Source organism: Pantherophis guttatus, chromosome 6 (assembly GCF_059756535.1).
Source record: "Pantherophis guttatus breed Tessera chromosome 6, ASM5975653v1, whole genome shotgun sequence".
In the NCBI taxonomy this organism is placed as follows: Eukaryota; Metazoa; Chordata; class Lepidosauria; order Squamata; family Colubridae; genus Pantherophis; species Pantherophis guttatus.
The window spans coordinates 74417697-74443116 of record NC_142068.1 but is presented as its reverse complement, the minus strand read 5'-3'; the positions used below and the strand labels follow the sequence as shown (position 1 = coordinate 74443116).

General features: G+C 37.6%; 1 long non-coding RNA gene across 3 annotated transcripts; it reads left to right on the top strand.

Moving 5' to 3' along the window:
* Positions 1-2723: 2723 nt before the first annotated feature.
* LOC117670629 (uncharacterized) lies at positions 2724-23845 on the top strand. 3 transcript variants are annotated; one of them, XR_009620251.2, is made up of 4 exons: positions 2724-2826; positions 10048-10225; positions 19969-20008; positions 23362-23845. It is a non-coding gene; the product is annotated as an uncharacterized LOC117670629 (long non-coding RNA). The 3 variants fall into 3 exon arrangements; XR_009620250.2 differs by having other exon boundaries at positions 10048-10381; XR_009620252.2 differs by lacking the exon at positions 23362-23845 and adding an exon at positions 22009-22093 and having other exon boundaries at positions 10048-10381.
* Positions 23846-25420: the final 1575 nt, after the last annotated feature.

The window sequence follows — 25420 nt, the reverse complement described above, 5'->3', positions numbered from 1 at the left end:
CAAAACTTCCAAATTTTGAAATCTTGACATCAGGCATTGTAATTTAATTACTGAAGCTGTACTTTCTCATTTTAATTTATTTATTTAGTTTATATGCCACCTTTCTCACTATCCAAAGTGACTCTGAACTTTATGCTGCTGATACGCCTGATATGCTAACCCAGTCAGGGTTCTATTCAATTGCTTTTAAATGTGAGATGTAAATGCAGTGATTGTGAGACCCAAAAGAAATATTATAAATCATTAAGCCAGTAAGCCTGGAAATTTTGATGGTAATATTTTTAGGGAAAGTTCTTACTATCAGACCAATAACCAAGAAATATTTTTACAGAAGGAAAAAATACCATATTGCCTAATGTATATTGGTGACGTGGTGGCTCAGTGATTAAGATACTGGGCTTGTCAGCTTTCCAGCTGGCAACACAGGTTCAAGAGCCTTGATAGTACAGTGGTCTAAGCACCCTGTTATTAACACAGCTGCCTGCAATTACTGCTGGTTCGAATCTCTCCAAGGCTCAAGGTTGACTCAGCCTTCCATCCTTTCTAAGGTAGGTGAAATGAGGACCCAGTTTGTGGGGGTAATAAGCTGACTTTGTATAAATATACAAAAGTATGAAGGCTATTGCTTAATGCATTGTAAGCTGCCCTGAGTCTCCGGAGAAGGGCGACATATAAATCAAATATTTTTTTTTAAAAAAAAATTAAAAAAAAATTAAAAAAAATAAAAGACCTGAGCACCTTTCAACAGGATTAGTTCCTGTTCTTGCTCCAGCTGCCTCCAATCTACCAGTTCGAAAGCATGCAAATGCAAGCAGATAAAGAGGTACCACTTTGGCGAGAAGATAACAGTGCTCTGTGACATCAAGCTGGCCACATGACTATGGAAACATATTTGGATAGCACTGGCTCAATGATCTTGAAATGGAGATGAGCACCGCCCCCTTACTTCGCAAGACTAGCAGAGTAAAATCCACAGGGACTCCTTTACCTAATGTAAAAAGTGCAGAGAAGACCAACCAAGATGATTAGGGGACTGGAGGCTAAAACATACGACGAACGGCTGCAGGAACTGGCCATGGCTAGTCTAGTGAAAAGAAGGACCAGGGCAGACATGATAGCAGAGTTCCAATATTTGAGGGGCTGCCACAGTTATTTTCCAAAGGACCCGAAGACCAGACAAGGAATAATGAATGGAACCTGATCAAGGAAAGATTCATCCTAGAAATAAGGAGTAATTTTCTGACAGTGAGAACAATCAACCAATGGAACAGCTTGTTTTCAGAAGTTGTGGGAGCTTGATCACTGGAAGAGATTGGAGTGTCATTTGTCAGAAATTGTGTAGGGTCTCCTGCTTGGGTGGAGGTTGGACTAGAAGACCTACAAGGTTTCTTCCAACTCTGTAATGTATATATGTCAGTAGTTTGTTATTTAACTATTCTATAAGAGATGATCAAGATTATGACAAGCTGTAAAGGGTCTCACTTGCCTTAGCAGATTGCCTCATCAGAACAAATCCTGGTGACACAGTACATCTGGAACTGCTTTACACTTTTACACATATGCTGTACACAAAAATCTCAGGAGCTCCTCTGTCTTCTCCCACCCACACTCTCAATGTTTTAGAAGTCTTAAAAACTTGTTCTCTCACATCTTTGGGTGCTTGTAGAACCCTTGCCAATTGTGTTTTGTAGTATGTGGAGTATGATTGTTCTGAATGCCTAAGATTTACTTTTTATTGTTTCCTTTGTCTTGGAATTGTTTAGAAGTTGGGTGGCCTCTAAATCTAAACAACAATAGTGATATTGGCACTACCGCCTTCTATACTAAATAGCAGTTTTCCAATATAGTTCCAACATTTGTTCCAATATTTGAGGGGCTGCCAGAAAGATGACGGTGTCAACCTATTTTCCAAAGCCCCAGAACACATGACAAGAAGCAATGGATGGAAACTGAACAAAGAGAGAAGCATTGAAATAATAGAAAATACTTGTAGCTTGGGTTTTAAATTTTGACAGTGGTTTGCTTTCCAAGCTTGTTTCAAATTAGTTTCTGAACATTTTGTTACCAGACTAGGTAACATCATCAGCATGATTGTCTTGCCTTATTCTCCTTAGCTTATAAATGTCTTGTGTGCCAGTTTGGTCAGTTGGTCGTGTTATTGGTTGTTCGTTTGGGGCTATATTTAAATTCTGAGCAGCTGATTGGTTCTCTTGTTGATTGGTTGTTCAAATGGTCTGGTATCTTAAATATTCATATGCTGGATTTATATCAATATGCTTGTTAATTGTTTCTTTGGTAGAATACCAGGCTTCAATAAATTCACATGGGTGGTGGGTGCTGGCATGGCCAATGATTTTTCTTCCTTCCCAGTTAACCTGGTATTATTTATTATTTATTAATTTATTTATTTTAGGGAATTTAAATTGTTGCCTATTTGCACATGGCAACTCAAGGCGGCTTACAAAATATAAAAACAATAAAACTAATAAAAGTAGAGTCATATAATAAAATTAATATACTAAAACCACCCCCATCCCCCACTCTGGTGACAGCACTTCACAGTAGCCATTTAATGGGCTCCATTCCTCTCTGAGTTCCCTAGACCCGCTGGCAGAACCATGTCTTCAGCATCTTCTCGAAGAGTGGCTAGAATGGGAGCCATTCTATTCTCAATCTAGAACTAAGGAGAAATTTTCTGACAGTTAGAACCATCAACCAGTGAAACAGCTTGCCTTCAGAAGCTGTGGATGCTACAACACTGGAGGCCCTTAAGAAAGGCCTGGACAACCATTATATAAAATAGTATAGGGTCTCCTTCTTGAGCAGGTAGGAAACCTGCTATAAAACCACCAAAGTCCCTTCTAATTCTATTATTCTGTTTTTCCTTTCCTTTCTCAGGAATATCAGGACAAAGCTAAAAGAGAATGTCTTTATTTCATACTGACTAAAAAATAATAATCACAAAGACAATTTAAGCAAGGAAATTATAGTCAGCCTGCAGAGGCCTAGGTCATCTGTGCTGTGTTACCACATTACAATCCTTCAGGAACAACCTGACAAAATTAATGTCTATTTAGAATGACATTTAGTTTATTAAGACATACTGATGTCCACAGGCCCTCGGTGCTTTTATCAAACTGACAAAAGGAGCGTTCAAACATTGCATGCAAGCCTTGCTTCTCTGGAGCATCCCAAAAAAAGAAAATGGAGGGGAGAGTTCACAACACAAGGGTTGCTGTTTGTGTCACTCTGGGCCCACTTGATTCCCTCCTCTGGATATTAATGTTAAGAAGCACAACAGGAACAAGGAAAAGATTGGATTTAAAAAAAGGGAAGTAAAAAGGAACAGATGAAGGGTACACTAACCTAAAGTGAAGAGTGGAAAAAAGAACCTGGAATGTATCTGGGCAATGCTTTGACCATCTCCTCTTTCCCTTTCTTGACCTACCCAATTTTTTTTCATAGTATTTAGTAAATTTAATTTGGATTAATCCTTTCCCCTACAACAGGGGTGTCAAACTCAAGGCTGGATCCAGACTGGATCCAGCCTGCGGGGTGCTTAGATCTGGCCTGCGGAGCCACACTGGAAACAGCAAAGGACCGGCCCATGGTGCCTCTGCCAGTGAAAACATAGCTTAGGAGGGCTGCATGGGTCCCCCCAAGCTCCATTTGTGGCTGCGGTCACTTCCTGCAACTCTCTGCTAGCAAAAACGGAGCTCAGGGATGCTCCTGAGCTCTGTTTTCGTTGGCAGTGCTCTTGGGCCACCACAGGCACTCCCAACATGAGTGACATTGAGCTGGCCATGGCCACCCTGGCCACGCCCACCCGGCCCCCTGAGGTAAAACATAACCCTGATGCAGCCCTCAATGAAATCGAGTTTGACACCTCTGCTCTACAACATCTCTTGCAGTAGGTCTACTGTCAGCTGCTGAGTCTGTGTATTTTTTATATCCTGATCAAAGGAACTCTGTTTTCTCAGCTTTATTCTTTTCACTGAACTAACCTATAATGTTTCTTCTTGTGCATAACATCATGTTTCTGTTCTGGACTCCCAATACTGTCAACTTTATTTATTACAGCATGCATGCTTAGATGTGCACAGACTTAATCTAAGGTACTTCCTTCCTGAGGAAAGGTGACATTTCTCAAATCAAGGTGCACTCAGACCAAAGTCATCCAAATTATTTTCATGTTGGCAAAAACTTTTCTATGCATGTCTATTAATTAAATAACAATTTATTGGCATCCTTTTCATGATACTGAAAATCTACTGCTTGTAGTGATTTCCTTCTGGCCAATGGTAGGGGAGGATTTAAATGGCCCCATTTTTAATGCTTTGGAAACTTTTCCCTATTTTCTGTTTTGTTATTGTTGGTCTTTACTACCTTCCCAAACTGTAAACTATAAAGTAATATTTGATGTCAATTCACATTGCTGGAGTTATCCTCTCTCCAATTTTTATTTTTGTTTCTGCTTGACATGCATTGAGCAAAATAACTATTTTGATACGATCTTTTCCCTTAGAGTCTTTTTTTTAAGAACTTCCTCTTTTTTTAAGTTTCTGTTCTTGATAATACAGGTTATCATCAAGACTTCCAGTGTAGCAAAGGACTTTCTGTTATCATTCTGTTGTGAGGAAAATACAATGGCTTTAATGATACGATTCGGTTGTTGTGATACCCTCTTGGTTGTATGCTGATGCAGATAAAGCAAGAAGCTATACCTAACAGCCTGGGGAATACACCCAAATCTTATTAGTTGGAAACAAACTTTTCACTCTGTTAAAAATCAGATTTTGAGAACTGAGTGAGATATCTTCTGGCTGCCAACAACTCAAAAAAGGGCCTGGTGGCTCAGCAGACTAAAAGCATTGTGATTAACACCAGCTGTCTGCAATTACTGTATGTTCGAATCTCACCAGGCTCAAGGTTGACTCAGCCTTCCATCCTTTCTAAGGTAGGTAAAATGAGGACCCAGTTTGGGGGGGCAATAAGCTGACTTTGTATAAATATACAAAAGTATGAAGGCTATTGCTTAACGCATTGTAAGATGCCCTGAGTCTCCAGAGAAGGGCGGCATATAAATTAATTTTTTTTTTAAAAAGTGTTTGTAATATTTCATCCCAATCATATGTGTTTATGGGGGAAGGTGAATCCAAGAACCAGGATTTCCTGACTCTAAAATGATATTCTAGTGTTCCAATATTTGAGGGGCTCCTACAATGACGAGGGGATAAACTATTTTTCAAAGCACTAAAAGGCAAGACAAGAAACAATGGATGGAAAGTAACCAAGGAGAGAAGGAACCTAGAACTAAGGAGAAAATTCCTAACAGTGAGAACAATCAACCAATGGAACAACTTGCCTTCAGAAGTTGTGGCCTCCAACAACTTCTTGCCTCCAACACTGGAGGCTTTCAAAGAGACTGGACAACCATTTGTCTAAAATTGTATAGTGTCTCCTGCTTGAGCAGAGGGTTGGACTAGAAGACCTCCAAGGTCTCTTCCAACTCTATCACTCTATGTTCTATATAATTTACTGAACAATTGAAAACTTTTTCTCAGTTCTATTGGAAATCTGATGGTTTGAATGTGATGCTGGTTGCTGATCTGATCTAGAGCAGATTCTAGATAAAAAGCAACTGATTTTCAGCCTCATTGCTTCCCTACTCATACTTTATAGAATACTTAGACAAATCCAATTAATTCAAGTTTCCACAGCTGGATAAAGTGTGTTGTAGGAACTGAATGAACTATCTGAGATGATCACAGAACTATTAAGTGTATTCATTCAGCGTTTCGGGAGATATGTGTGGTCCTAGAAACTGGGTAAGATGAAATGTTATCCCTATCTCAAAAAGAAAGAAAGAAAGAAAGAAAGAAAGAAAGAAAGAAAGAAAGAAAGAAGGAAGGAAGGAAGGAAGGAAGGAAGGAAGGAAGGAAGGAAGGAAGGAAGGAAGGAAGGAAAGAGAGAGAGAGGAGGACTTGGCAAGTTATAGATTTGTCATTTTGACATCTATACTGGGAAAAGTCTGTGATTTGATTATAAAACAGCATGTTTGTTAGCATTTGGATAAAAATGCATTAGTTAATAAATGCTACTAAATTAATAGATTGGGCAATGACAATGGACCTAATGTAGCTTGACCTCATCAAAACATTCAGCATAGTATCTCATGATAACATCATTAATAAAATGGTAAAAAGAGGCTAGATGATACAACAATGATACAGATTGCTATTTGGCTTGATGATCTCACTCAGAGAATACTCATAAATGGTTCCACATCATCTTGAATGGTGATAATAAGTGGTGTGTCACAGGACACTGTCCTAGGCTCTGTATTCTTCAACATTTTTATTAATGATCTGGATAAAGATGATTATCAGAATTGCAGATAACGGGGGGGAGGGGAAACTAGAAGGAAAGACTGCCACTTTATAAAAGAAATAAAAGATTAAGAAATATATCCACAAGTTCGAACAGTGTATAAGATTTGTGAGAAAAAAGGACAGACATAAATATAAGAGGGCGGAGACTAAACCTAGCAACAGTACATATAGCAATGTTCAAGATGTTCTAACAGATCACATCTTGAAGATGAGTCTAAAACCAGTGGTGAAATCCAAATTTTTTTAATACCGGTTCTGTGGGTGTGGCTTGGTGGGTGTGGCTTGATGGGCGTGGCAGGGGAAGGATACTGCAAGTTCTCGATTCCCACCCCACTCCAAGGGAAGGATACTGCAAAATCCTCATTCCCTCCCCACTCCTGGGGGGACGGATATTGCAAAATCTCCATTCCCACCCCACTCTGGGGCCAGCCAGATGTGGTATTTTCCGGTTCTCTGAACTACTCAAAATTTCCGCTGCCAGTTCTATGAACTGCTCAAAATTTCTGCTACTGGTTCTCCAGAACCTGTCAGAACCTGCTGGATTTCACCCCTGCCTAAAACCGATTTGAGCGACACAAGCAGTGACACACTGAACTGAGTTCAGAAGAAAGCTACCCAAATGCTGAGGGGACTGGAAATCAAATCCTATGCAGAAAGGTTTAAACAATAGGGTAAGTTTATTCTGCTGAAGATACCACAAAAACAGTTGATCAAAGTTTTCTGATATCTAAAGAATTATTAGACACAGGAGGGAGTTGACTTCTTCTCTCTTACTCTGGAGGGCAAAACCAAAACCAATAGATTGGAATTATATGAAAGTAGTTTAAAATTAAATACTAGGTGATTTTGTCCTGACAACACAGACTCTCAACCAATGGAATAAGAATCAGCTGTTTCATAACATGATAATGAAGCCTAATGAAGATGGAGAGGTTTCACTAGAGGTCGTAAAACTAGAGCCATGATGGCGAACCTATAGCATGTGTGGGCATACACGCTGGCCAGCTGGTCTTCGGGTTTCCAGCGTGTGTGCCAGTGGTGGGATTCAAATTTTTTTACTACTGGTTCTGTGGGTGTGGCTTGGTGGGCGTGGCTTGATAGGCATGGCAGGGGAAGGATACTGTAAAATCTCCATTCCCTCCCCACTCCAGGGGAAGGTTACTGCAAAATCCCCATTTCCTCCCGATCAGCTGGGACTCAGGAGGCAGAGAATAGATGGGGGCAGGGCCAGTCAGAGGTGGTATTTACTGGTGTTTACTCAAAATTTCCGCTACCGGTTCTCCAGAACCGGTCAGAACCTGCTGAAACCCATCTCTGGTGTGTGCGCGTTCAAGTTTCAGCACTCGGTGCCAAAAAGGTTCTCCATCACTGAATTAGAGGCTGGATACCCATCTATCTGAAATGTTTTAGCAGATTTTGGCCCTGCACATGAAGTTGAACTAGGTAACTTGACAGATCTCTTCCAGCTCTGTCGTCTTTTTAGAGGCAACAGAAAGGTTTTAAACTTTTTCTCAAAATAAAATAACAGAATGGAAACACTAGGAAAAGTTTTCCTCACAATTCCCCAGTTTCTTGAAACAGAATGTAAAGAGAAAAGAAAATGGGTAAGAAAATGGCAATGCAAAGAAACAACATTAGAGAAAAGTTAAGTGACCTACTAAAAATGTGGAAGAACCAGAGGAAGAAATAACTGCTTGCTTGCCTGATCAAACAATATGGCTGCTAAAGCCATCAACAAGCACAAAGTTAAGAATGAATCATTCTGATTAGTGTAGTCTGGCAATATTGTTTCTGCTTTCTATTCCCTCATTTTCTCCCCTGCCACCCATTCCTTTGATGCTTTCTATAGTACGATAATAAGAAAAATCTACCAATCCTATTTGTGGGCAGTTTTGTTTGGTGAAGATTCTTATATAATTTGGTAAGAAAAAAAAACTGAGGCAAAAACCAACAGAGAAAACCATTTCACTGAAAGATTGTGGGAGAAATGTGAATTCTTGCGTTCATATTTGTTACAAGGGACCAATAAGAGTTCATCGGACTATTCTAAAACTCAGGGCAAAATAATCAATCAAGTAGATACATTTCCTCTATCAAATTAATGATGAAGGAAAGAATTTAGGAGACAACATATCCCATGAGGCATTTTCAGACTGGGAAGTGCAGGCAGATCATGTGGCAATTAGGCAATGGAGAGAGGTGTAATAAAAAGAAATAAAACACACAATAGCCTCACAATAATAAATTTCTTTCTTTGCAACAGCTAACTCTTCTGTGGATCCTGAACTTATGGTTGGAGGGATAATTGAGTCAACAAAGTATTAATAGTTCCTATTCTTTATTTTGGTTATATATATTTAATTTCTATAGCCATCCATCTCAGACAAGTGACTCTAGGCACCAAACAATCACAAAATCAGTTAAAATTGAGTATAAGCATAGTACAACAGAGAGAGAGAGAGAAAGAGAGAGGGAGGGAGGGAGGGAGAAATTATAACCTTTGATATAAATTTTATTAGCAATAGCACTAGCTTTCAAAATTAAATTCCTGACATGGGTTGAAGGTTTTTATCTGAATCTTTTGTTTCTCACCCATCTAACATCTTTGCCATCTAACAAAACTCACCCTTCTCTACCAAGCAATTACATTAGACATTTACTCTATCAGTGTGTCTAATGTTAGCTGATGCCTTTGTATGTCACTGCAAAAATAATCTAAAGAACTGAAATTGAGCATACTCTGACTTGCTCTGATTATATAATAAATTACAACAGGACACAATGAGTAAATCTTCTAGTGCCCCCCTTTAAAAATGTGTATTATTTGTAAGCATAGTAATGTTCACAAGATATTATCTAAATATCAAAAAAGTTCTTAAACTTCTTCTCAAAATATTTCAAATTTAGTGTTTCTAAAACCAGAACTTCAATAAAGTGTTTAGTCTTTTTTTGTTGTTGTTGCTTTTGGAAATAAGAAAAATTGGGATTCATGAGTTTCCTTGAAAAGGATTCTTTTCTTCAAAAGTAATTTCTTATACCTTTGAACTATCCATTAAAGAGAAGGACTATCTTAAATACTGCAGTATATTAAGAATCTTTTTTTAAAAAAATATTTAAAAATGCAGTAAAGTTTCATTCAGATTAGGGTTTGTACAATAATTGAAAATATAGAGGAAGATATTTAGAAATAGAGGAGAAAACTGTTATCAAAGAGATGAAAAGGAAAGCATAGATTAAATCATGGACATGGACATGTAGAACAGGGGTGGGTTCTACTTACCTTTACTACTGGTTCGCAGTGGGAGTGTGCACATGCGCAGAACACCCATGATGACATCGTGGCAGGTGGGCAGAGCCTCCTGCTGTTGTGGTCCATCGGCAGCCTGCGGCCCACTGATGTAGAATGTGTGCAAACATTTCTAACAGACAGCTCCTTAATTCACACATTCATAAAAGAAGAAGGAAGGAGCACAAACAGAGTTGAAAGATTATGCCAGCCAATCTAAATCAAATGGAGTTCATTTCTTGGTCCAATCTACCTCTTAGTGCTGACACTAACAACACAGAGGCAAAATGGGTATTTGTCAATGTAAATACATAAGAAACAGCCAGATGAAAAATGCCCTTCCTCTGATATAATTCATTGCAATTTCAGATTATTATCCTCCAAGTATTGTTCAGAAGAAGATAACACATGTATACAGCCTACTTGTAGTAGAGAGATGGAGTTTCTTAAGAAGATTGAAATAGTTTATATGAGGACGGTTCTCTGCTGGTCAATGCCTCTAGGAATCAAGGCAGACTGAGGAAAATGTGGAAGCATCAATTAATTGGTATGTTTTGGCATTGTAATGAAACATTTTAACTGGAATCAAATCAAGGAAATTTTTGGAGCTACCCAAATCAAACAGGCTCCTCTGAAGAAGACTAAATCTAAGTTGGAACCCTATAAAGCTTCAAGAGTGAATTGGAAATTAAGAGTCACTGAGGTAATATCTACTAATCTGTAAATATAGTTGATTTCTCCCAGGATGCTCCATGTAAGGCACCCCAAAGGTAGGGGATTTATGGTAACAATTGTAGTACTGTGACTGAATGTTCTAGAGAATGTCTATGGAGATTTTCAATCATCCAGATCATGGTTGTGCTTTTCAAAAGAAACTAGGCTTTCTTTCTTGTTTGTTTTTCTTGATAATGTTTCATTTCTCATCCAAGAAGCTTCTTCACTTCTGACCTTCTTCAGTCAGAACTGAAGAAGATTCTTGGATGAGAAATGAATGTTTTGAAGGGGGGAAAAAAACCAATAAAGTCCAGTTGCCTTTTGAAAAGCACCTTAGGGGTTCTAGATAATGCTTTCATCGGGGTGTGCAAATATAGTTCTAGAAGACAGAAATCCAAATTATATTAAATTTTCCCCCCAAAGGGTTGGAGGATTGAATAAATTCCTCTCAATGAATACATACTAAAATGTGTAGATTCTCTTTCAAAAGCTTCTGAAATTCTACAGATATTTTAAGAGGGTCGGTGTCATATTTCATGACAAAGGGCCACAAAACCATAAGGACAAGGAAGGGATACATTTTTGGAAACTTCCAAAAGAAGTTCTTGCACTTCTTCTGAACATATTCATCCAAATCTTGGCAGGTACCAGATGTGTCAACTTTTCATGAAAATGGATTTCAGTTCTGCTTAGAAATAAAAACTTAATCAGCAATGTTTTTTTTTAAAAAAATAAACTAAAACACTAACAGTTAAAAGACATATAGAATGAAACTGTTTATATCTATATCTCTGCAATTTGGTACACTTCATCCTGCCCTAAAAGTTTACAGTTTCAAAAAATTACATTCCCCCTACCAAACAGGAAATAGAAAGATCTATTGGTTTCCAATCATAATCATTAAGAGACACAGAGATTTGGATTTATAAACTGAGATTAAGATTTGGGCCTCAAATCTTGCCCACCCTACAAGTCGGGTGGGTAAATCTTTGAACTTAATTCAGAAACTCAGCCTCTACTGACTCCTAATTTGTTTCTACTGTTACGTAGGGCTGATGTTGTGAGAAATAACTTAGATGATATTATGAAATGATGATGATATAAATATTTATGATGTAAATTATTATGATGGTCACAAAGACTGTATGTAGTATCACCAATGTGTTGGAAAAGCAAGTCGCAAAAGGGGTCATACTACCATCTCTGGTGGTCTTGTAGAAAGGCACAACACTACCGGCAAGAAATTAAGAGAATGATTGAAAAAATAACTAAGCAAAAAGTCAAAATGAAACCAGAATTTTTTCTATTTGGAATGACTACACCACAATATACTAAAGAGATAAAATACCTTATCATCCACATCTTGACAGCGGCACGCATATTGTATGCCCAAAATTGCAAATCTGAACTACTACCAACAGAAGCAAAAATAATTGCAAAAATAACCAAATGTGCAGAAATGGATAGACTCACTAAAGAGCTCCAAGAGAAGGAAGATACCGATTACTATATAGTTTGGCAAAGATGGTACTCATGGCTGGAGGGAAGGATAGGGCCAGTAAAATAAGATGTTAGGAAAACTTAAATAAGAGTACAGAAATTGGCACATGAGGAAAATAGTAGGATGGTATTTACGAATGGTTAGTACGATTTGCAGAAAGCTATGCTTAGAAATGCATAATTACGTTAAGGCACAAACAAGCAGAAATGCAAACTTCTAAATAAAGAAATAACAGGTAAATTAGAAAACAACCACCGATGCGATAGCTTCTTAGGAATTAGTCTATAGACTTCCTTTTTGTGTGTGTGTATTGTATTAATGTATATGTACATGCTTTTACATGTATTTACATTGTATGTTTGTTCGTGTTTAAAAATTAAAAATTAAAAAAAAAAGACTGCATGTAGTACAGTTAAGTTAAAGTTTTCCGTGTGTCGCAAATGTGCTTTTTCAAAAGGCAATTGGACTTTGTTTTTCCTTGAAGACATTTCACTTCTCATTCAAGAAGCTTCTTCAGTTCTGACTAAAGAAGGTCAGAACTGAAGAAGCTTCTTGGATGAGAAGTGAAATGTCTTCAAGAAAAAAACAAAGTCCAGTTGCCTTTTGAAAAGGTATCTTTGGGACAACCATGACCCGAATGACTGAGAATCTCCATAGACACGTTCCTTGTGTCAAACTTAAACCAGATGACTTTTTGGGCAAGTCCAGTGGTGGGATTCAGCCAGTTCGCACCACTTCGGGAGAACCAGTTGTTAACTTTCTGAGCAGTTTTGCAAATTGGTTGTTGGAAGAAATCATTAGGGCAGAGAACTGGTTGTTAAATTACTTGAGTCCCACCACTGGGCAAGTCCATGCAATTAATCAGTATTTTTAAAAAAATATATTTCTCAATCTTTATGTTATTCTTTCACCAAGAACAATCAATAAGCATCTATGCAATTCACCTTTCTTTTAATGTTTCTTGGACCAATATACAATTATATGCATTTGTTTTTTTTAAAAAATGTAGTTCTTAATTTGTAAAGTATATACAGGAAAGGCTAAAGATGCCCACAAGTCAAGTTTGACTCCTGGTGACAACCTATTTCTTAGAGATATTATGGACTGTGTTTACTATTGCCTTTTTCCTGGGATCTTTTTCAATATCTCAGACTTCCTGCAGTCTCCCATCAAACCAAGTCCATCCCAGCTTAGTTACTGAAGATCAGATAAACATTTAGACTGAAGCTTGATCCAACATAAAGGAATCTATTCTGTGTTCCTCTTCTTCAGTGTGACAGGTTGTTGGTACATCAAGGTAGAAATTCTATCATGGAATATCAAACAAACCTGACATTCTTCTTGACACTGATCTCTACAGGGGTGTGTCTTGTTTCACAGAACAAACAAAATCAGCTGGGGATTAAATGTTACGGTTGCAAAACTGGGAAGAGTTTATGTGGGTTTTGTAGAAATCGTAATGTCATATTTATTATCCATGATTGATCTGACTGAAAAGCTGCCTTGCAAATTCAAACAGGGTTTTATACCTTTATTATATTTTTTTCCCTTGATTTTAAACAGTGGTGAGGTTGTTAATTCTTCTACATTCACAATGGTTCTCACATTATAGGAAAGTTGGTGCTGTTCTGATAACCAATTTTTCTCCACTTGAGTTCTGAAAGGCATTGCTTAAGAAGTCACATAGTTCTAAGCAATTCAATTGGGATGACTTCAAATCAGTACAATTGACTATTTACTCTAATTAGGATGTTGCTCACCTTCCTCCCCTACAAAATTCAATTTACCAATCCTTTGTTTAGTGTAATGAAGTTGTCATCAAAATGTGCATACAAAGAGTTCTCCACTGCAAGAATGTAGCTCCAGGGAAAAATTCTGGTCTATTGTTCCAAGGAGACTGGTTCCCTTTTTTTGTTTACGACAGAGTTCAGCTGTTTTCTTTTTCTATGGTCTTGTTGTGCCCCGCCAGCAGAGCTGGTGGCAGACTCAGACAGTAAGGAGATTGGGGAGGAACATGGGCCAGTCCTGGAGTCTGGGGAAGGCTCTGATGAGTGCTCTGTGTCGGAGGCAGAGATGGGGCCAGGACCGTCTGACAGTTGTCAGCTGCCTTCGGAGTCGGACATCAGTGGGGCCTGTTCGCAGTGTGCGCATGCGCAGAGCTGCCAGGAGAAGGGAAAAGCTAATGAACAAGGGTCAACTCAGGAGTAAAGCCACAGGTGGACAGTGAATGGCCTCTTCCATAGGGAATGAAGAGGAACAAAAGGGGAGGAGACTTTGCAGGAGACAATTAGTTCAATTCATTAGAGTGAAGATTTGTTCCTGACTTCTTGCCAAGTATTGTCTGCTACAGAGTGGCCTTTGGAAGAAATCGGCTTTGCAGCTCTCCAAGCCTGATAAAGGTCTGTAGTTGTGAAATCTCTTGAAAGTCTGTTGGCCGGGACTTTGCCGGAGAGGAATTTCCCTTTAACCTAAATAAAAGGGGTTTTATCGGGACGAGAAGTTGGCTTTATGCTTCTGGGAAGCCTAGGTCAAAACAGGTCTTCATACACAAGAGATGCCCTGTTTTGCTTTCATCACACATTCTGAAAGCAGCCAAACTTGCATTTGGTCAGTAGATAAATGTTTCCAATCTCCTGCTGTTGCGACAAATGGAGCGCTCCCTCTATTTGACATCTGAAGAGGTTTTGCAGAAACACTCTGGATACACAAACCAGGAGTTTATTTCAAGTATTGTGTGCCACTATAACTAGGAGAACATAACTTCACAATGAGGTAAATGCTATTGCTTTAAAATAAACACCAAGGCCCTAAAACTTTCATTATATTTTTGGCATGTGTGCCAAAGATAGATTTCAAATCAAATCAACCTCCATTATGGTTAAAGACCAGCCATAAGGAGGATTTTTTTTAAAAAAAAAAAACATTAAAAAAATACAAAAATAACATTACACATCTTTTTAAAAAGCCCTTAAAAACATAAATAGAAAAATCTAAAAGAAAGGTCAAAAACAAATGAACATGAAAAGAAAATGGAAAACTAAATATATTTTAATACAAATAATAAAGCTAATATAAAACACTCTGAAATAATGTCTAGGTTTTTTATTAAAACTGATTCATGGAACTGGTTATCTTCTGACAAATTTGGCCTAAAATCAATAGTGCTAATTCTAATAAAGAAAATGCTGAGCAATCCAAAACGTAACCTTACCAGCACAATCATATTGGTGGGGGAAATCAATTTTGTGCGCCATTTAATAACACAACGTATCCTAGACTAATCACAATTATATTGTTATGATATTATATAATTGTATATTGAATATTGTATATTCCAAGATTCATAGTATTGACATCTGCCAAGTTAGCCCCCAAAGACCTTCCAAGTTAACAAGATCTCAAAACACTTTTGAAAAAGGGTGGGAGAAGGAAGATCAGCCGTTCTATAAGAAGGGAGTTCACATAAAGTCTTACAACTGGGTGAAGTAACAACAGCAACGAAGGGACAGATAATCGGTCCACAAACTGTCTCACCATTCATGTGATCTCATTATAATGACCTGCACATTTGGAAACTGACTCACATTTACAACAGTTGCAACATCCAAGGGTCATGTGGTTGCCACTTGCAACCTTCCTCATAGACTTCTTACAAGTCACGGTCATGTAATTTCTCATTTAAAGACTGCAGTGATTCACATCAAAATGTGATGAAATCGGGAGATATCATGTGATGCCTTACTTGATGACTGCACCACTTAAAGATGAATTTTTCAGTCTCATTTCTGGCCAGAAGTCAAGAACTATGATAAAGAGATACAACTCTACTGGGAAGCTGAGAGAAGTAGAAAGAAAGAGGGAAGCATAATATACCTAATATTACACATCTTGCCAGCAGCAAGAATTGTGTATGTGCAGCAGTGGAAGAGTGAAAATATCTCCTTAGAGGAGGAGACAATAAGGAAGATACTAGTCTGTGCAGAAATGCTAAAAATAAAAGATAAAAGAGATAATATGCCACATGGAATAGATTCTATAAATGGTTAGAAACACGAGGTAGAAATTGGAATGCGAAAGAATCAGGTTAGGTGGACATAGAGATATTATGTAGGTATTAGAATATAGATATTAGAATGATAGATAAATTGACATTCTAGAATATGATGGTGAAAAATAAATGTACAACAATAGCACTGTTTAAAATAGTATATATGTTATTTGTTTTTACCTTTGTTTCATGGCAAGTGGAATGCCAGGACAGTTACACTCTATTCAATATATTTATATGTAAACAATAAAAATATATTAAAAGAAAGAAAGAAAGAAAGAAAGAAAGAAAGAAAGAAAGAAAGAAAGAAAGAAAGAAAGAAAGAAAGAAAGAAAGAGGGAAGCAAAGTTGGTGGATTTGATTGTAACCACAATGGATGCACTATTGGAACCTGAAGGCCAAGTAGGGGGATAGATCATCTTGGGATCGTACCGGTGGTAGGTTTCAATTTTTTTTACTGTGGCTGTGGGTGTGGCTTGGTGGGCGTGGCATGGCTTAGTGGGCGTGACAGGCGAAGGATACTGCAAAATCCCCATTTCCTCCGGATCAGCAGGGTCTTGGGAGGCAGAGAATAGATGGGGGCGGGGCCAGTCATAATATTTACTACCAATTCTCCAAACTACTCAAAATTTTTGCTACTGGTTCTCCAGATCTGGTCAGAACCTGCTGAAACCCACCTCTGGATCGTACATATATACCTAGATACATAACCCTTAAGAATCACCACCGGTCACCACTCTCTCTCCCCTCTCTTTATATTTTGGTTCAACAATTATTCCACTCTTGGAAAAATATGAATAAAATAGTATTTGTTCCAAGGTTCTTTCATTTGTTTTCAAGTTAAGGGCACCTTTTCATAATTAATTTTAATGAGCCATAAGATCCAGAGCAAATGGACATGAAGCTGGTTTTCTGAGAAAATATCATGCCTTTTGAAGGCCAAGAAAATTCTTTATGCTGAAGCAATCTAACAAACTAAATTGGGTTCACCGTGCCCAATAGTAAACTAGAGTGTTTTCTAGTCCTGGTGTTTGTTTTTATCTTTAATTCAATGACAGCATGAGTGAAGACAACTTGTGTAATGCAGGAAATAAAATATCAATTCAGTTTCCTGGTGTTTTGATAGGGTCCCTCTCTCTTACCTAATTAACTTATCTCACTGCATTGTTGTGAAGCTAAGATGGAATGTCATAAGCAAATAAATAAGATATGTAAGTAACAAATCTATAGATGAAATAAAGGAATTAGAATTGTTGGCCATTTAATAGACAAAGTGCTATTTCTCACATTCTTTGTGCACATATGCACAGATGCGTATGAGTAACACTGTTTAAGTTAAACTGGTAGGGCTTGTTAATCATTGTCTAACTTAAGCCTTTAGTGGCATGCCATCTACAGTAGAACCTCTGGTCATGAACGCTTCTGACCATGACCAAATTGGGTTCCATCCAAGAAATTCGCAATTTTTTTTCATGGCTGATTTCCCCTTCCAAGCCAATTTTTTTATAAGCGCCAAATTTCCAAAATTAGGTTTGGGTCATGACCAAATTGGTTTGTGACCAAAGTTATGGAACGAATTATGGTCATGACCAGAGGTTCTATTGTATTGCATTATTTTTCTGATTTCTCCTAGGTTTGAAACCAATTCGTTTACAAAAATGCTATCTTTTTTTCCAATGCAGAAGACCATAATAAACTTAATATTAGTTGATTTTATTAAATAAACTTAACAAGAATTGTATAAACTTGGGTTCTGAATTATCTTATTTTCAAACTAGTTAGAAATGTTAATTCTGCATGGATAAATTCTGAACTTTTAACTCTAAATCATGGAAATATTTTTGTTTGTTTTGATAGGTACCAGTAATTGTTTGCAAGCCCTTTTACCAAACAATATCATCAGCAAAGCACTTCTGATTATATCATAGTTGGAATAACTACTTTACTTTTTATTGTATGATTTTTTTTTAATGAGCATGGAATTCTAGCAGCATATTAATTGAATGGTTTTTCAATGCATAAATTGAACAATTTAGGATTTTTTTTTAGATGAGATGGTTGTATGGAGGTTATTTAAAATGCTCTCCACTGGCAGATGCTATCATGGTGGACAATTTGTACATCTGTCATTCCAGAAGTTATCTATTGAAATAACATTGCCAAAGAAGAAATAAATCTTGGTGAGAATCACAGAGGTAGAAAGAAGGAAAAGAAGACAATTGGAAGACATTTCCATTAACAATTCTGCCATATTTTCTGCAAGTTTAGAAAACTGGCTATTTAGAGATCTCAATTTAGAAACATCTGGATTACAATGAACAGAAGACTCAGCCAATAATATCATTTTTTAGCTTCAAGTATATATCCATATGATTTACTCTTTTAAAAGTGGTTTTAGATGCTTTATTGCAGATTTCCTTTTAATTAGTGAGATTTAGTTTTAGCACAAAAATAAAAGTAATGATAGTCATAGAACATCTGTTGAAAAAAATGCAAAAGGTTTTAACCTCCCACTGTTTCAAAATACTACTGTGTTTTATTCCAAGAATGGTTTTAGCATAAAGATTCTATAATGCACCAAATGTAATGATGCTTCAGTGAATGCATTACAATGCAGTTCTGCAAACAGGGAAAAAAAAAAAGAAAAACTATATTTGGTCTTATAATTCCATTCTTATTTTCACCTCCTGGTTTGCTTCCAATTGTAAGCCAAAAGAACATTTTTGTTGCAGTTTTGTGAAAATCAGTTATCAAATATATAAAATTGAAATGCTGCATTTATTTATTTATTTATTTATTGTAAATCATAATGATCAGATTTGGTGATGGTCAACCGATTTTTGCTGTTTAAACGAAGCTGTTTAGATGAAGCTAGCTGCATATTTCAAGACTACAAAGAAGGTTGGCTTGAAATTTGATTTGAACAGTAAGACCACACTTAGAATAATACATCCAGTTTTGGTCGCTACGATATAAAAGAGATGTTGAGTCTCTAGAAAGACTGCAGAGAAGAGCAACAAAAATAATTAGGAGACTGGAGGCTAAACATACAGTATGAACAATGGTTGCAGGAATTGGGTATGTCTAATTTAATGAAAAGAAGAACTAGGGGTGATGTAATAGCAGTTTTCCAGGATTTAAGGCTGCCACAAAGAAGTGGGGGTCAAGCTATTCTCCAAAGCACCTGAAAGCAGAACAAGAAACAATGGATGGAAACTAATCAAGGAGAGAAGCAACTTTGAAATAAGGAGAAATTTTCTGACTGTGAGAATAATTAATTGCTAAAATGACTTGCCTTCAGAACTTGTGAATGCTCCATCACTGGAGGTTTTTAAGAAGAGATTAGACAATCATTTGTCTGAAATTCTACTGGGTCGTTTGAGCAGGGGATTGGACTAGAAGATCTCCAAGGTCCCTTCCAATTCTATTATTCTGTTATTTGGTATAGATGAATTCTCCAGTGACTTCTTCCCCTTTGGTTACACTTAAGCACGAATGGTTATTTTCTTCCTTGTCTAGTTATCATTTACTTTCCTCTCATCTCCAGTCCATTTTGTCCCCTCTTTACCTTTTCTTTGTCTTTGTAGCATAGTTGCTCTTTTATCTTACTCCAGGAGTGTCAAACCACATTGTCATGGCAGTATCACATGACTTATTGGGACTTTCCCCCCCTTCATTAAACCAGGCGTGGGCATGGCCAGCGCATGACGCATCAGGCACACAGCCCTGGAGTTTGACAGCCCTGCCTTACTCCATTTCTGTGACATTTTTCTCTTACTCTTTTTCCCTGCTCCTTCTGAAAGGAGAGGGAAGTTATCTGTCCATCTGACTGTGTATGAAAGAGAGATGGCTGTACTTGTATGTTTTCCTATCAAATAATTAGTCCTATTTGATTGTTGTGCAGATAAAATTGGAGGAGACCTCCATGAGAAATGATGGGATATAAATGCAAAGACCTAATTAATCAAACTCTTTTCAGATGCTCAATGCATAAGAATAAGTTGCTAATATGTTCCCATTACTGCAGGGCCTTTCTTGGACATGACTACTTAAGTCCTACATTTTCTGTGAGTAATTCAGATTGAATAACATATTTGAACTTGTGTTTTTTTAAAAAAAATTACAACACTTCTAATATGCTTGAAAATTGGGAAAGAATTTACTTTTCAGTTATTTATTTATTTATTTATTTGCTTGCTTGCTTGCTTTTTTAATTGTTTAGTAACTTTACATAGCCATCCATTTTAAGCAAATCATTCTAGTTGTTAACGTAGGATTAAAAACAAAACATGCAGATAAAAACAGTAAAAGAAGCAATAAAAAAATCAAAACAATGATAGAAGGTACAAAGTTAAAAGCCATCCATTCCCATAGAGTAAAACACAGAAAACAATTTCATAACCCTAAAGTCTGTGGTAAGGGGTTGGTCGTTTAGTCTTTCTAAAAATCAAACAGGATCAGATTCATTCAAACTTCAGACAGGTAGCTGTTCTGTAGGACAATGTGATGTGACAGAGAAGAATGTCCTCCTAAATCTTAAAACACTGTGTTGTTCTTAGAAGGGACCTGGAGCATGTCTTCCCTGCCAAACCTGATAGTGTGGGCAGAAGTTACTGGAAACTAGTGGTCCTTCAAGTAACCCTAGCACCATGCTATGTAAAGCATTAAGGGTGATCCCCAGCATTGTGATCACATACACACACACGCGCACACACACACACACACACACACACACACACACACACAGAGAGAGAGAGAGAGAGAGAGAGAGAGAGAGAGAGAGAGAGAGAGAGAGAGAGAGAGAGAGAGAGACTCATACCTGCCAAATCTGACCACCTAGAAGCCCAAGTAGCAAAACACTGTCTAGTTCAATCTGGTTCCCACACTGGATAATCAGAGGCTCCTAGACCACTACAGGACATGTCTTTGCTATTATTACTGCCTGGCAACTGAGCAGAAAAACATCTCCATTCAGCCCAGAACTCTCTCTCCTATAAATAACGAAATCCTGTTTCGCCTGCAGGATTCTTGTCAGAGTATAGCCACGTATAATCCAAACAAAAATCTCAAAACTATGGCAAGGTTTGCAACGGTACTCAGCTCACCAACCAGTTTTGATGGATTTTTCCCAAGTCGAATGAAGTTGGAATGCCAAGTAAAATATTGCTGCTATGACAGAACTGCTTCCCATGCACTCTTGGTAAAGAAAAGTTAAAGAGTCAGATAGTTGAGATTAATCCAATACATAGTTGAGACTGTATCACCAAGAATTGGATCATCAGCAAAGAAATCATAGAATACATTTTGTTATTTTCACTGGTCTCATGCAAGAATCTGTTTTATATAAAATGCCAGATTTTGTCTGTGGTCAGACAAAAAAAAAGATGTATTTAAGTAGACAGATGATAAATAGTTCATAATAGTTAGTTAGTTAGTTAGTTAGATAGATAGATAGATAGATAGATAGATAGATAGATAGATAGATAGATAGATAGATAGATAGATATAGATTCTGCTTTTAAAATTATGATACAATATTTTGCAAACAATGATAGTCATTGCTGGGCATCTATTAAACAAAAGACTAGGTGAGAGAGAATTTGTCAAGTGTGTATATGTGTGTGTTCATCCACACACATACAACCTTACAAGCCAACCTTGTTCTCTCTCAAAATGTTTACAACTTGGTGATTGAGGCAACCGGCTTTTCTTTATTGCTAGTATTTGACATATGCTCCATAGACTTTTATAATAAGAAGCGTGATGGCAAGAAATGTAGAGCATCTTAGAAATTATCAACAGCACTAACATCAACCCAACTGCTCCTCTGGGTGTTGACTTCAGAGCCTTCAATAATAAAACAGCGGAAACCTTCTCACTTGGCAAATGTACAAACTCTGTACAAAAGCATAGCATAGTTGGACAAGACACAAGATAAGGGTGTCTTGTGTCTTGTCCAACTCAATAGGGATGCAGCAACTACCAGTTAAGGTAAGTGGGACTTTTACAAAAAGTTCAAGGTTGGCAATAGAAGAGATGGTGCATTGACTCCCAATCTTTTTTTCAGCTATGTGTGCTCTTGTGCATATGTGAAAAGGACAACGGCAAAAGTGAATGTCACTGTAGGAAATGCATTCCCTTTGACTGTAATTTTATCCAGTTTTAAAACCATTGTACTTAAAAAACCAACAATGATACAAAACAGCTGGGGCACTCCACACATTCCCCACAAGCTATCATCCTATGCTTCAGATACATTATTTTACAGTAAAATGTAGCCTTGGCCATCAACTTTAAAGAGAAGAAATGGAGATTAAGTCTACACCATAATTGTAATTGTCTTTTGTGGTCATTAAGTCAGCTAAAATAAACAGAAAGAAATGATTAAGTTTTGCTGAAGTAACTTAAGTCTTTAGCTTTTTCTATTTTCTCCCTAATGAATGTTATGAAGGTATGATTTTTATGAGGTAACATAATCTCCTTTATGAAAAGTACATATAAAAGAAACTTGGAACAGCTTATCAAAATATAAATTGGATGTTTATACATGAATTAGATGCTTTAAAAATAATATTCATTAGATAAATATAAGGCAGAAGGTTTGCACAGATCTGTAGAAAAAAATAGCTTTAGACCTATATTCCTATTGTGAGGCAGACTTGGAAAACAGCCACTCAAGGTAATAAATATAGGATTTTATTGCACTCAAAGGCAATGAGGTAGGAGATTGCAGACAAATAAAAAAAGAAGTCAGCCAGATTTAAACTTAAGACATCTGTCCTTTAAAGTGGTGTTGTTAGAGCATTTAACTATAGTCCATTTTATATGCTAGGTAAGCATAACAGTTTAAGAGACAAAAGGAAAGTTTTTCAATATGAGAGTTATCTTAACAGTTTCTACTACAGCCAAATATAGTTATATACGGTAGTTACAGGTAGACCTTGATTTATGACCAGAATTGAGCCCCAAATTTCTTTCGCTAAGCATAATGCTAAGTGAGCTTTGTCCTCATTTTATGATCTTTCTTGCCTCAGCTGTTAAGTGAATTAACTTGTTAAATGACTAACATAGTTGTTAAGTGAATCTGACTTGTTGAGTGAGAAACATAGTTGTTAAATGAATCTATGCTCTATAATGTTGCAAATTGTGATCACATGACCTCAGGACACTGCAACTGTCATAAAAATGAGTCAGTTGCCAAGCATCTGAATTTTGATCACATGACCATGAGGATGCTGCAATGGCCATAAGTGTGAAAACCAGTCATAAGTCATTTTTGCCGTTGTAACTTCGAACGGTCACTAAATAAATGGTTGTAAATCAAGGATTACTTGCATTTATATATTTAAATATAAGGAAAGATTTAAAAGTCCTGAGTGTATTTTTTCCACTTTTCAAAATCGCACATTTTTTCTTACAGCATTGTCCTTGCAATGAGGATGTCTAATCACAACATGGCTGCCATTCTTAAAACACCCATTTCACTGAAGCGCAAACTGATGAAATGGAAAATGGACAAAGATGAGATCCTAAGACAAAACGGGGACCAGATTTGTGTCACAAAACAAATTCACTGAATGGTCTTGTTTTGTCAATATATAATGTTGAAAAATGGCTTCTCCTCATGGCAAAAAGGTTACCAAAATCCAGCAGCAGAGGAAAAACTAATTAAGATAGAATTTAAGATGGGGGGAGGGGATCTAAATGTATTTTGAATAGTGAGGAAAGAATCAAAGTTATTCTCCAGAGGAAAACCCATTTTTAATCCAAGGGAAAACCCCTTTTTAGAGAATCCATACATAAAAAACTTCTATGTCTTCTTTTTCTTGTACTTTTTAAAAAATAGTCCTACCTTTGTACCACTTTCCACTTCTCTGAAGGATGCTGCAAATAAAATGGAAACGTAAAAAAAAAAAAGACACTTGCCTGTAATAATTACCAATCTACTACTGACATGATTCTTTGAGTTGGGAACCCATGAAAGCCATTTTCCCCTTGTTATTCTTTTCACACTTGCTAAAGAAATCTACAATACCCCCCCATTCACTACTTAAATACACTTTATTGTTGTCGCAAATTAGCCACATTAGAGGAAAAGTGGATTGAGAGGACAAAAAGGGACCTCCGGAGGGGGTGTGCCATGACTGCTGTAGACAATAATGGATGACTGCACTTAAGAGACAAGAGGTAAAATTGGTTTCCTTACAGCTTCTTAAACTACTGGATGCTACTAAATCAGTATATTATCAGAATATTCATGTCATTGTATTATGTTATGGCTGCATTCAGCCAATCAGGCAGCACCACAGTTTTTTCCTGAACCGTTCTTCGTTTTGTTTTGTTTTTTACCCTACAGGATTTTTTTTCCAACCTGCCCCCAGATTAGGAGGCACAATGCCACAGAATGTCACATTTGAGGCATTCTTTGTCCCAAAGAAGAAGAAAAAATTGCCCTGCGTTTTACTTCTTTACTTTCTTGATTGTTTAGCAGGCTTTCAGCTCTTCAAGCTGACTTGTGTTTTTGCAAGATTAGTCAGGTGTTATCTCTAGAATATAAGGAGTCCTTACAAAGAGCTGTTTGTCTATCTAACTCTTTCTCTATCTCACTTTGATCATTGAAGGAAGCAGGATAAGAACTGCCCTAAAGCCTACTCCTTTCAGAAAGAAAATTGGTACGGGGCATTTTCGCTTTCTCCTATAGCTGTGATGGCAAATTTTTTCCGGATCGAGTGCTCAAAGCGCAAGTGCTGCACATGAATGGATGTGGCCAACCCCCCCAAATGTAATGCACACACAGCCCCCCCACATGTACCCACCCCCTGCATATGGGCACATGCCTCCCCCTGCACACACCCCGCCCCATGCATGCACACCCAGCCCCCACATGTCCCGCCCCCCGTGCATGTGTGCATGCCCCCATGCCCCACATTCCCCACGCATCTGTAGCAGAGACCCGATGACCAGCTGGCCAGCAGGAGGTGCGCTCGCATGCGTGGCAGAGCTCAACTTGGGAGACGCCTCACATGCCCACAGAGAGGGTGCTGTGTGCCACCTGGCATGCGTGCCATAGGTTCGCCATCACAGTCCTATAGTCTCTTGTATTCTCTCAATCATCTCAGTACTTCTCCAGACCAGCGTTTCAACCTGGGTATCGTGTGGAAGAAGAGGAATGGGAAAAAAATTAAAGGATATCCTAGTGACTCATCTGTTTCCAGGTAGTCCTCCACTTACAACCACAATTGAGCCCAAAATTTATGGCATGCATGGAGCGCGCCACAGTTGTGATCGTCAGAGCCTTTTTTTAACCTTTCAAAAGCATTTTCATATAACCTATTCACCCGAATAGGTTGTAAAAAAAAGGGTTTAAAAAAGTAAAAAAAAAATTGGCCATGCCCACCCAGTCACATTACACCCCCCCCAGCAAGCCACGCCCACAGAACCGGTAGTAACAAATTTTACATTTCACCACTGGGTTCACT